Consider the following 12,888-nt stretch of genomic DNA (forward strand, 5'->3'; position numbering starts at 1 on the left):
GAATTTTTAGGTTTCACTCTGTTTTTTCCTATATTGACAGATGCAGTTCGAACTCTAAATCAAACTCGGTTTGGGCTAGCTTCTTGAAACTTGACAAAATACTGTAGTTCTATGTTCTATCTCTAAGGTTTGTTTCCTCTTGATGTAGCCTAATGCAGGGACTGGCGAATAACACTTTTATTGAAAGGGGATGCCTAACTTCCAAAAACTAGACTCTTCTGAAATCTCAATATATATTATTTCATCCAATCTTCATGATACTTTCAAGTAATGATCAGTACACCAATCCCACTTGGATTCTCAAGTTTCATTCTCCTAGGTTGAAGCATTCGTTTGCAGGAACAGTTTGAATTTTTAGGTTTTACTCTGTTTTCTCCTATATTGACAAATGTAGTTCAAACTCTAAATCATACACGGTTTGTGCTAGCTTCTTGAAACTTGACACAATAAACTAGTTCTACATTCTATCCCTAAGGTTTGTTTATTCTTGATGTAGCCTTCAGCACAGACTGGCGAATAACACTTTCAATGAAAGGCGTTGTTAATCTGCCAAAAAACTAGAGTCTCCTGAAATCTCAACACATATTTTTTTTCCAACCTTCATGATACTTTCAAGTAATGAGCAGTACACCAATCAAACTTGGATGCCCAAGTTTCATTCTCCTAGGTTGATGCATTCGTTTGCAGTAACAGTTTGAATTTCTAGGTTTCACTCTGTTTTCTCCTATATTGACAAATGTAGTTCAAACTCTAAATCATACACGGTTTGGGCTAGCTTCTTGAAATTTGACACAATAAAGTAGTTCTACATTCTATCCCTAAGGTTTGTTTCCTCTTGATGTAGCCTTCAGCACAGATTGGCGAATAACACTTTCAATGAAAGGCGTTGTTAGGCTGCCAAAAAACTAGAGTCTCCTGAAATCTCAACACATATTTTTTTTCCGACGTTAATGATACTTCCAAGTAATGAGCAGTACACCAATCAAACTTGGATGCCCAAGTTTCGTTCTCCTAGGTTGATGCATTCGTTTGCAGTAACAGTTTGAATTTCTAGGTTTCACTGTGTTTTCTCCTATATTGACAGATGCAGCTAGAACTCTAAATCAAACACGGTTTGTGCTAGCTTCTTGAAACTTGACACAATAAAGTAGTTCTACGTTCTATCCCTATGTTTTGTTTCCTCTTGATGTAGCCTTAAGCAGAGACTGGCGAATAACACATTCAATGAAAGGCGTTGTTAGGCTGCCAAAAAACTAGAGTCTCCTGAAATCTCAACACATATTTTTTTCCGACCTTAATGATACATTCAAGTAATGAGCAGTACACCAATCAAACTTGGATGCCCAAGTTTCGTTCTCCTAGGTTGATGCATTCGTTTGCAGTAACAGTTTGAATTTTTAGGTTTCACTCTGTTTTGTCCTATATTGACAGATGCAGTTCGAACTCTAAATAAACACGGTTTGTGCTAGCTTCTTGAAACTTGACAAAATACTGTAGTTCTACGTTCTATCTCTAAGGTTTGTTTCCTCTTGATGTAGCTTAATGCAGGGATTGGCGAATAACACTTTTATTGAAAGGGGTTGCCAAACTTCCAAAAACTAGAGTCTTCTGAAATCTCAACATATATTTTTTCATCCAATCTTCATGATACTTTCAAGTAATGATCAGTACACCAATCCCACTTGGATGCTCAAGTTTCATTCTCCTACGTTGAAGCATTCGTTTGCAGGAACAGTTTGAATTTTTAGGTTTCAGTGTTTTCTCCTATATTGACAAATGTAGTTCAAACTCTAAAACATACACGGTTTGGGCTAGATTCTTGAAACTTGCCACAATAAACTAGTTCTACATTCTTTCCCTAAGGTTTGTTTCCTCTTGATGTAGCCTTCAGCACAGACTGGCGAATAACACTTTCAATGAAAGGCGTTGTTAGGCTGCCAAAAAACTAGAGTCTCCTGAAATCTCAACACATATTTTTTTTCCGACCTTAATGATACTTTCAAGTAATGAGCAGTACACCAATCAAACTTGGATGCCCAAGTTTCGTTCTCCTAGGTTGATGTATTCGTTTGCAGTAACAGTTTGAATTTCTAGGTTTCACTCTGTTTTCTCCTATATTGACAGATGCAGCTAGAACTCTAAATCAAACACGGTTTGTGCTAGCTTGTTGAAACTTGACACAATAAAGTAGTTCTAAGTTCTATCTCTAAGGTTTGTTTCCTCTTGATGTAGCCTAATGCAGGGACTGAAAAATAACACTTATCTTGAAAGGGGTTGCCAAACTTTCAAAAAACTAGAGTCTCCTGAAATCTCAACATATATTTTTTCATCCAATCTTCATGATACATTCAAGTAATGATCAGTACACCATTCCCACTTGGATGCCCAAGTTTTGTTCTTCTAGGTTGAAGCACTCGTTTGCAGGAACAGTTTGAATTTTTAGGTTCCACTCTGTTTTCTCCTATATTGACAGATGTAGTTAGAACTTTAAATCAAACACGGTTTGTGCTAGCTACTTGAAACATGACACAATAAAGTAGTTCTACGTTCTATCCCTAAGGTTTGTTTCCTCTTGATGTAGCCTTAAGCAGAGACTGGCGAAGAACACATTCAATGAAAGGCGTTGTTAGGCTGCCAAAAAACTACAGTCTCCTGAAATCTCATCATATATTTTTTCTTCCGACCTTCATGATACTTTCAAGTAATGAGCAGTGCACCAATCAAACTTGGATGCCCAAGTTTCGTTCTCCTAGGTTGAAGCATTCGTTTGCAGGAACAATTTGAAATTTAGGTTTCACTCTGTTTTGTCCTATATTGACAGATGCAGTTCGAACTCTAAATCAAACACGGTTTGTGCTAGCTTCTTGAAACTTGACAAAATACTGTACTTCTACGTTCTATCTCTAAGATTTGTTTCCTCTTGATGTAGCCTTAAGCAGAGACTGGCGAATAACACATTCAATGAAAGGCGTTGTTAGGCTGTGAAAAAACTACAGTCTCCTGAAATCTCATCATATATTTTTTCTTCCGACCTTCATGATACTTTCAAGTAATGAGCAGTGCACCAATCAAACTTGGATGCCCAAGTTTCGTTCTCCTAGGGTGAAGCATTCGTTTGCAGTAACAGTTTGAATTTTTAGGTTTCAGTCTGTTTTGTCCTATATAGTCAGATGCAGTTCAAACTCTAAATCAAACACGGTTTGTGCTAGCTTCTTGAAACTTGACAAAATACTGTAGTTCTACGTTCTATCTCTAAGGTTTGTTTCCTCTTGATGTAGCCTAATGCAGGGACTGTCAAATAACACTTTTATTGAAAGGGGTTGCCAAATTTCCAAAAACTAGAGTCTTCTGAAATCTCAACATATATTTTTTCATCCAATCTTCATGATACTTTCAAGTAATGATCAGTACACCAATCCCACTTGGATGCCCAAGTTTCGTTCTCCTAGGTTGAAGCATTCGTTTGCAGTAACAGTTTGAATTTTTAGGTTTCACTCTGTTTTCTCCTATATTGACGAATGTAGTTCAAACTCTAAATCATACACGGTTTGGGCTAGCTTCTTGAAACTTGACACAATAAAGAAGTTCGACATTCTATCCCTAAGGTTTGTTTCCTCTTGATGTAGCCTTCAGCACAGACTGGCGAATAACACTTTCAATGAAAGGCGTTGTTAGGCTGCCAAAAAAACTAGAGTCTCCTGAAATCTCAACACATATTTTTTTTCCGACCTTAATGATACTTCCAAGTAATGAGCAGTACACCAATCAAACTTGGATGCCCAAGTTTCGTTCTCCTAGGTTGATGCATTCGTTTGCAGTAAGAGTTTGAATTTCTAGGTTTCACTCTGTTTTCTCCTATATTGACAGATGCAGCTAGAACTCTAAATCAAACACGGTTTGTGCTAGCTTCTTGAATCTTGACACAATAAAGTAGTTCTACGTTCTATCTCTAAGGTTTGTTTCCTCTTGATGTAGCCTAATGCAGGGACTGGCGAATAACACTTATATTGAAAGGGGTTGCCAAACTTTCAAAAAACTAGAGTCTCCTGAAATCTCAACATATATTTTTTCATCCAATCTTCATGATACATTCAAGTAATGATCAGTACACCATTCCCACTTGGATGCCCAAGTTTTGTTCTTCTAGGTTGAAGCATTCGTTTGCAGGAACAGTTTGAATTTTTAGGTTTCACTCTGTTTTCTCCTATATTGACAGATGCAGTTAGAACTTTAAATCAAACACGGTTTGTGCTAGCTACTTGAAACATGACACAATAAAGTAGTTCTACGTTCTATCTCTAAGGTTTGTTTCCTCTTGATGTAGCCTAATGCAAAGACTGGCGCATAACACTTTTATTGAAAGGGGTTGCCAAACTTCCAAAAACTAGATTCTTCTGATATCTCAACATATATTTTTTTATCCAATCTTCATGATACTTTCAAGAAATGATCAGTACACCAATCCCACTTGGATGCTCAACTTTCATTTTCCTACGTTGAAGCATTCGTTTGCAGGAACAGTTTGAAATTTTAGGTTTCACTGTTTTCTCCTACATTGGCAAATGTAGTTCAAACTCTAAATCATACACGGTTTGGGCTACCTTCTTGAAACTTGACACAATAAAGTAGTTCTACATTCTATCCCTAAGGATTGTTTCCTCTTGATGTAGCCTTCAGCACAGAGTGGCGAATAACACTTTCAATGAAAGGCGTTGTAGGCTGCCAAAAAACTAGAGTCTCCTGAAATCTCAACACATATTTTTTTTTTCCGACCTTAATGATACTTTCAAGTAATGAGCAGTACGCCAATCAAACTTGGATGCCCATGTTTTATTCTCCTAGGTTGATGCATTCGTTTGCAGTAACAGTTTGAATTTCTAGGTTTCACTCTGTTTTCTCCTATATTGACAGATGCAGCTAGAACTCTAAATCAAACACGGTTTGTGCTAGCTTCTTGAAACTTGACACAATAACGTAGTTCTACTTTCTATCTCTAAGGTTTGTTTCCTCTTGATGTAGCCTAATGCAGGGACTGGCGAATAACACTTATATTGAAAGGGGTTGCCAAGCTTTCAAAAAACTAGAGTCTCCTGAAATCTCAACATATATTTTTTCATCCAATCTTCATGATACATTCAAGTAATGATCAGTACACCATTCCCACTTGGATGCCCAAGTTTTGTTCTTCTAGGTTGAAGCATTCGTTTGCAGGAACAGTTTGAATTTTTAGGTTTCACTCTGTTTTCTCCTATATTGACAAATGTAGTTCAAACTCTAAATCATACACGGTTTGGGCTAGCTTCTTGAAACTTGACACAATAAAGTAGTTCTACATTCTATCCCTAAGGTTTGTTTCCTCTTGATGTAGCCTTCAGCACAGACTGGCGAATAACACTTACAATGAAAGGCGTTGTTAGGCTGCCAAAAAACTAGAGTCTCCTGAAATCTCAACACATATTTTTTTTCTGACCTTAATGATACTTTCAAGTAATGAGCAGTACACCAATCAAACTTGGATGCCCAAGTTTCGTTCTCCTAGGTTGATGCATTCGTTTGCAGTAACAGTTTGAATATCTAGGTTTCACTCTGTTTTCTCCTATATTGACAGATGCAGCTAGAACTCTAAATCAAACACGGTTTGTGCTAGTTTCTTGAAACTTGACACAATAAAGTAGTTCTACGTTCTATCTCTAAGGTTTGTTTCCTCTTGATGTAGCCTAATGCAGGGACTGAAAAATAACACTTATCTTGAAAGGGGTTGCCAAACTTTCAAAAAACTAGAGTCTCCTGAAATCTCAACATATATTTTTTCATCCAATCTTCATGATACATTCAAATAATGATCAGTACACCATTCCCACTTGGATGCCCAAGTTTTGTTCTTCTAGGTTGAAGCACTCGTTTGCAGGAACAGTTTGAATTTTTAGGTTCCACTCTGTTTTCTCCTATATTGACAGATGTAGTTAGAACTTTAAATCAAACACGGTTTGTGCTATCTACTTGAAACATGACACAATAAAGTAGTTCTAGGTTCTATCTCTAAGGTTTGTTTCCTCTTGATGTAGCCTTAAGCAGAGACTGGCGAAGAACACATTCAATGAAAGGCGTTGTTAGGCTGCCAAAAAACTACAGTCTCCTGAAATCTCATCATATTATTTTTCTTCCGACCTTCATGATACTTTCAAGTAATGAGCAGTGCACCAATCAAACTAGGACGCCAAAGTTTCGTTCTCCTAGGTTGAAGCATTCGTTTGCAGTAACAGTTTGAATTTTTAGGTTTCACTCTGTTTTTTCCTATATTGACAGATGCAGTTCGAACTCTAAATCAAACTCGGTTTGGGCTAGCTTCTTGAAACTTGACAAAATACTGTAGTTCTATGTTCTATCTCTAAGGTTTGTTTCCTCTTGATGTAGCCTAATGCAGGGACTGGCGAATAACACTTTTATTGAAAGGGGTTGCCTAACTTCCAAAAACTAGACTCTTCTGAAATCTCAATATATATTATTTCATCCAATCTTCATGATACTTTCAAGTAATGATCAGTACACCAATCCCACTTGGATTCTCAAGTTTCATTCTCCTAGGTTGAAGCATTCGTTTGCAGGAACAGTTTGAATTTTTAGGTTTTACTCTGTTTTCTCCTATATTGACAAATGTAGTTCAAACTCTAAATCATACACGGTTTGTGCTAGCTTCTTGAAACTTGACACAATAAACTAGTTCTACATTCTATCCCTAAGGTTTGTTTATTCTTGATGTAGCCTTCAGCACAGACTGGCGAATAACACTTTCAATGAAAGGCGTTGTTAATCTGCCAAAAAACTAGAGTCTCCTGAAATCTCAACACATATTTTTTTTCCAACCTTCATGATACTTTCAAGTAATGAGCAGTACACCAATCAAACTTGGATGCCCAAGTTTCATTCTCCTAGGTTGATGCATTCGTTTGCAGTAACAGTTTGAATTTCTAGGTTTCACTCTGTTTTCTCCTATATTGACAAATGTAGTTCAAACTCTAAATCATACACGGTTTGGGCTAGCTTCTTGAAATTTGACACAATAAAGTAGTTCTACATTCTATCCCTAAGGTTTGTTTCCTCTTGATGTAGCCTTCAGCACAGATTGGCGAATAACACTTTCAATGAAAGGCGTTGTTAGGCTGCCAAAAAACTAGAGTCTCCAGAAATCTCAACACATATTTTTTTTCCGACGTTAATGATACTTCCAAGTAATGAGCAGTACACCAATCAAACTTGGATGCCCAAGTTTCGTTCTCCTAGGTTGATGCATTCGTTTGCAGTAACAGTTTGAATTTCTAGGTTTCACTGTGTTTTCTCCTATATTGACAGATGCAGCTAGAACTCTAAATCAAACACGGTTTGTGCTAGCTTCTTGAAACTTGACACAATAAAGTAGTTCTACGTTCTATCCCTACGTTTTGTTTCCTCTTGATGTAGCCTTAAGCAGAGACTGGCGAATAACACATTCAATGAAAGGCGTTGTTAGGCTGCCAAAAAACTAGAGTCTCCTGAAATCTCAACACATATTTTTTTCCGACCTTAATGATACATTCAAGTAATGAGCAGTACACCAATCAAACTTGGATGCCCAAGTTTCGTTCTCCTAGGTTGATGCATTCGTTTGCAGTAACAGTTTGAATTTTTAGGTTTCACTCTGTTTTGTCCTATATTGACAGATGCAGTTCGAACTCTAAATAAACACGGTTTGTGCTAGCTTCTTGAAACTTGACAAAATACTGTAGTTCTACGTTCTATCTCTAAGGTTTGTTTCCTCTTGATGTAGCTTAATGCAGGGATTGGCGAATAACACTTTTATTGAAAGGGGTTGCCAAACTTCCAAAAACTAGAGTCTTCTGAAATCTCAACAGATATTTTTTCATCCAATCTTCATGATACTTTCAAGTAATGATCAGTACACCAATCCCACTTGGATGCTCAAGTTTCATTCTCCTACGTTGAAGCATTCGTTTGCAGGAACAGTTTGAATTTTTAGGTTTCAGTGTTTTCTCCTATATTGACAAATGTAGTTCAAACTCTAAAACATACACGGTTTGGGCTAGATTCTTGAAACTTGCCACAATAAACTAGTTCTACATTCTATCCCTAAGGTTTGTTTCCTCTTGATGTAGCCTTCAGCACAGACTGGCGAATAACACTTTCAATGAAAGGCGTTGTTAGGCTGCCAAAAAACTAGAGTCTCCTGAAATCTCAACACATATTTTTTTTCCGACCTTAATGATACTTTCAAGTAATGAGCAGTACACCAATCAAACTTGGATGCCCAAGTTTCGTTCTCCTAGGTTGATGCATTCGTTTGCAGTAACAGTTTGAATTTCTAGGTTTCACTCTGTTTTCTCCTATATTGACAGATGCAGCTAGAACTCTAAATCAAACACGGTTTGTGCTAGCTTCTTGAAACTTGACACAATAAAGTAGTTCTAAGTTCTATCTCTAAGGTTTGTTTCCTCTTGATGTAGCCTAATGCAGGGAATGAAAAATAACACTTATCTTGAAAGGGGTTGCCAAACTTTCAAAAAACTAGAGTCTCCTGAAATCTCAACATATATTTTTTCATCCAATCTTCATGATACATTCAAGTAATGATCAGTACACCATTCCCACATGGATGCCCAAGTTTTGTTCTTCTAGGTTGAAGCACTCGTTTGCAGGAACAGTTTGAATTTTTAGGTTCCACTCTGTTTTCTCCTATATTGACAGATGTAGTTAGAACTTTAAATCAAACACGGTTTGTGCTAGCTACTTGAAACATGACACAATAAAGTAGTTCTACGTTCAATCCCTAAGGTTTCTTTCCTCTTGATGTAGCCTTAAGCACAGACTGGCGAATAACACATTCAATGAAAGGCGTTGTTAGGCTGCCAAAAAACTACAGTCTCCTGAAATCTCATCGTATATTTTTTCTTCCGAACTTCATGATACTTTCAAGTAATGAGCAGTTCACCAATCAAACTAGGACGCCAAAGTTTCGTTCTCCTAGGTTGAAGCATTCATTTGCAGTAACAGTTTGAATTTTTAGGTTTCACTCTGTTTTTTCCTATATTGACAGATGCAGTTCGAACTCTAAATCAAACTCGGTTTGGGCTAGCTTCTTGAAACTTGACAAAATACTGTAGTTCTACGTTCTATCTCTAAGGTTTGTTTCCTCTTGATGTAGCCTAATGCAGGGACTGGCGAAAAACACTTTTATTGAAAGGGGTTGCCAAACTTCCAACAACTAGAGTCTTCTGAAATCTCAATATATATTATTTCATCCAATCTTCATGATACTTTCAAGTAATGATCAGTACACCAATCCCACTTGGATGCTCAAGTTTCATTCTCCTAGGTTGAAGCATTCGTTTGCAGGAACAGTTTGAATTTTTAGGTTTCACTCTGTTTTCTCCTATATTGACAAATGTAGTTCAAACTCTAAATCATACACGGTTTGGGCTAGCTTCTTGAAACTTGACACAATAAAGTAGTTCTACATTCTATCCCTAAGGTTTGTTTATTCTTGATGTAGCCTTCAGCACAGACTGGCGAATAACACTTTCAATGAAAGGCGTTGTTAATCTGCCAAAAAACTAGAGTCTCCTGAAATCTCAACACATATTTTTTTTTTCCAACCTTAATGATACTTTCAAGTAATGAGCAGTACACCAATCAAACTTGGATGCCCAAGTTTCGTTCTCCTAGGTAAATGCATTCGTTTGCAGTAACAGTTTGAATTTCTAGGTTTCACTCTGTTTTGTCCTATATTGACTGATGCAGCTAGAACTCTAAATCAAACACGGTTTGTGCTAGCTTCTTGAAACTTGACAAAATACTGTAGTTCTACGTTCTATCTCTAAGGTTTGTTTCCTCTTGATGTAGCCTAATGCAGGGACTGGCGAATAACACTTATATTGAAAGGGGTTGCCAAACTTTCAAAAAACTAGAGTCTCCTGAAATCTCAACATATATTTTTTTATCCAATCTTCATGATACATTCAAGTAATGATCAGTACACCATTCCCACTTGGATGCCCAAGTTTTGTTCTTCTAGGTTGAAGCATTCGTTTGCAGGAACAGTTTGAATTTTTAGGTTTCACTCTGTTTTCTCCTATATTGACAGATGCAATTAGAACTTTAAATCAAACACGGTTTGTGCTAGCTACTTGAAACATGACACAATAAAGTAGTTCTAGGTTCTATCCCTAAGGTTTGTTTCCTCTTGATGTAGCCTTAAGCAGAGACTGGCGAATAACACATTCAATGAAAGACGTTGTTAGGCTGGAAAAAAACTACAGTCTCCTGAAATCTCATCATATATTTTTTCTTCCGACCTTCATGATACTTTCAAGTAATGAGCAGTGCACCAATCAAACTTGGATGCCCAAGTTTCGTTCTCCTAGGTTTAAGCATTCGTTTGCAGGAACAGTTTGAATTTTTAGGTTTCACTCTGTTTTGTCCTATATTGACAAATGCAGTTCGAACTCTAAATCAAAAACGGTTTGTGCTAGCTTCTTGAAACTTGACAAAATACTGTAGTTCTACGTTCTATCTCTAAGGTTTGTTTCTTCTTGATGTAGCCTAATGCAGGGACTGGCGAATAACACTTTTATTGAAAGGGGTTGCCAAACTTCCAAATCTAGAGTCTTCTGAAATCTCAAATATATTTTTTCATCCAATCTTCATGATACTTTCAAGTAATGATCAGTACACCAATCCCACTTGGATGCTCAAGTTTCATTCTCCTACGTTGAAGCATTCGTTTGCAGGAACAGTTTGAATTTTTAGGTTTCACTCTGTTTTCTCCTATATTGACAAATGTAGTTCAAACTCTACATCATACACGGTTTGGGCTAGCTTCTTGAAACTTGACATAATAAAGTAGTTCTACATTCTATCCCTAAGGTTTGTTTCCTCTTGATGTACCCTTTAGCACAGACTGGCGAATAACACTTACAATGAAAGGCGTTGTTAGGCTGCCAAAAAACTAGAGTCTCCTGAAATCTCAACACATATTTTTTTTTCCGACCTTAATGATACATTCAAGTAATGAGCAGTACACCAATCAAACTTGGATGCCCAAGTTTCGTTCTCCTAGGTTGATGCATTCGTTTGCAGCAACAGTTTGAATTTTTAGGTTTCACTCTGTTTTGTCCTATATTGACAGATGCAGTTCGAACTCTAAATCAAACACGGTTTGTGCTAGCTTCTTGAAACTTGACAAAATACTGTAGTTCTACGTTCTATCTCTAAGGTTTGTTTCCTCTTGATGTAGCCTAATGCAGGGACTCGCGAATAAGAGTTTTATTGAAAGGGGTTGCCACACTTCCAAAAACTAGAGTCTTCTGAAATCTCAAATATATTTTTTCATCCAATCTTCATGATACTTTCAAGTAATGATCAGTACACCAATCCCACTTGGATGCTCAAGTTTCATTCTCCTACGTTGAAGCATTCGTTTGCAGGAACAGTTTGAATTTTTAGGTTTCACTCTGTTTTCTCCTATATTGACAAATGTAGTTCAAACTCTAAACCATACACGGTTTGGGCTAGCTTCTTGAAACTTGACACAATAAAGTAGTTCTACATTCTATCACTAAGGTTTGTTTCCTCTTGATGTAGCCTTTAGCACAGACTGGCAAATAACACTTACAATGAAAGGCTTTGTTAGGCTGCCAAAAAACTAGAGTCTCCTGAAATCTCAACACATATTTTTTTTCCGACCTTAATGATACATTCAAGTAATGAGCAGTACACCAATCAAACTTGGATGCCCAAGTTTCGTTCTCCTAGGTTGATGCATTCGTTTGCAGTAACAGTTTGAATTTTTAGGTTTCCCTCTGTTTTGTCCTATATTGACAGATGCAGTTCGAACTCTAAATCAAACACGGTTTGTACTAGCTTCTTGAAACTTGACACAATAAAGTAGTTCTACGTTCTATCTCTAAGGTTTGTTTCCTCTTGATGTAGCCTAATGCAGGGACTGGCGAATAACACTTATATTGAAAGGGGTTGCGAAACTTTCAAAAAACTAGAGTCTCCTGAAATCTCAAGATATATTTTTTTATCCAATCTTCATGATACATTCAAGTAATGATCAGTACACCATTCCCACTTGGATGCCCAAGTTTTGTTCTTCTAGGTTGAAGCATTCGTTTGCAGGAACAGTTTGAATTTTTAGGTTTCACTCTGTTTTCTCCTATATTGACAGATGCAATTAGAACTTTAAATCAAACACGGTTTGTGCTAGCTACTTGAAACATGACACAATAAAGTAGTTCTAGGTTCTATCCCTAAGGTTTGTTTCCTCTTGATGTAGCCTTAAGCAGAGACTGGCGAATAACACATTCAATGAAAGACGTTGTTAGGCTGGAAAAAAACTACAGTCTCCTGAAATCTCATCATATATTTTTTCTTCCGACCTTCATGATACTTTCAAGTAATGAGCAGTGCACCAATCAAACTTGGATGCCCAAGTTTCGTTCTCCTAGGTTTAAGCATTTGTTTGCAGGAACAGTTTGAATTTTTAGGTTTCACTCTGTTTTGTCCTATATTGACAAATGCAGTTCGAACTCTAAATCAAAAACGGTTTGTGCTAGCTTCTTGAAACTTGACAAAATACTGTAGTTCTACGTTCTATCTCTAAGGTTTGTTTCTTCTTGATGTAGCCTAATGCAGGGACTGGCGAATAACACTTTTATTGAAAGGGGTTGCCAAACTTCCAAATCTAGAGTCTTCTGAAATCTCAAATATATTTTTTCATCCAATCTTCATGATACTTTCAAGTAATGATCAGTACACCAATCCCACTTGGATGCTCAAGTTTCATTCTCCTACGTTGAAGCATTCGTTTGCAGGAACAGTTTGAATTTTTAG

The sequence above is a fragment of the Callospermophilus lateralis genome, chromosome 1 (genome assembly GCF_048772815.1).
Source record: "Callospermophilus lateralis isolate mCalLat2 chromosome 1, mCalLat2.hap1, whole genome shotgun sequence".
Taxonomy (NCBI): Eukaryota; Metazoa; Chordata; class Mammalia; order Rodentia; family Sciuridae; genus Callospermophilus; species Callospermophilus lateralis.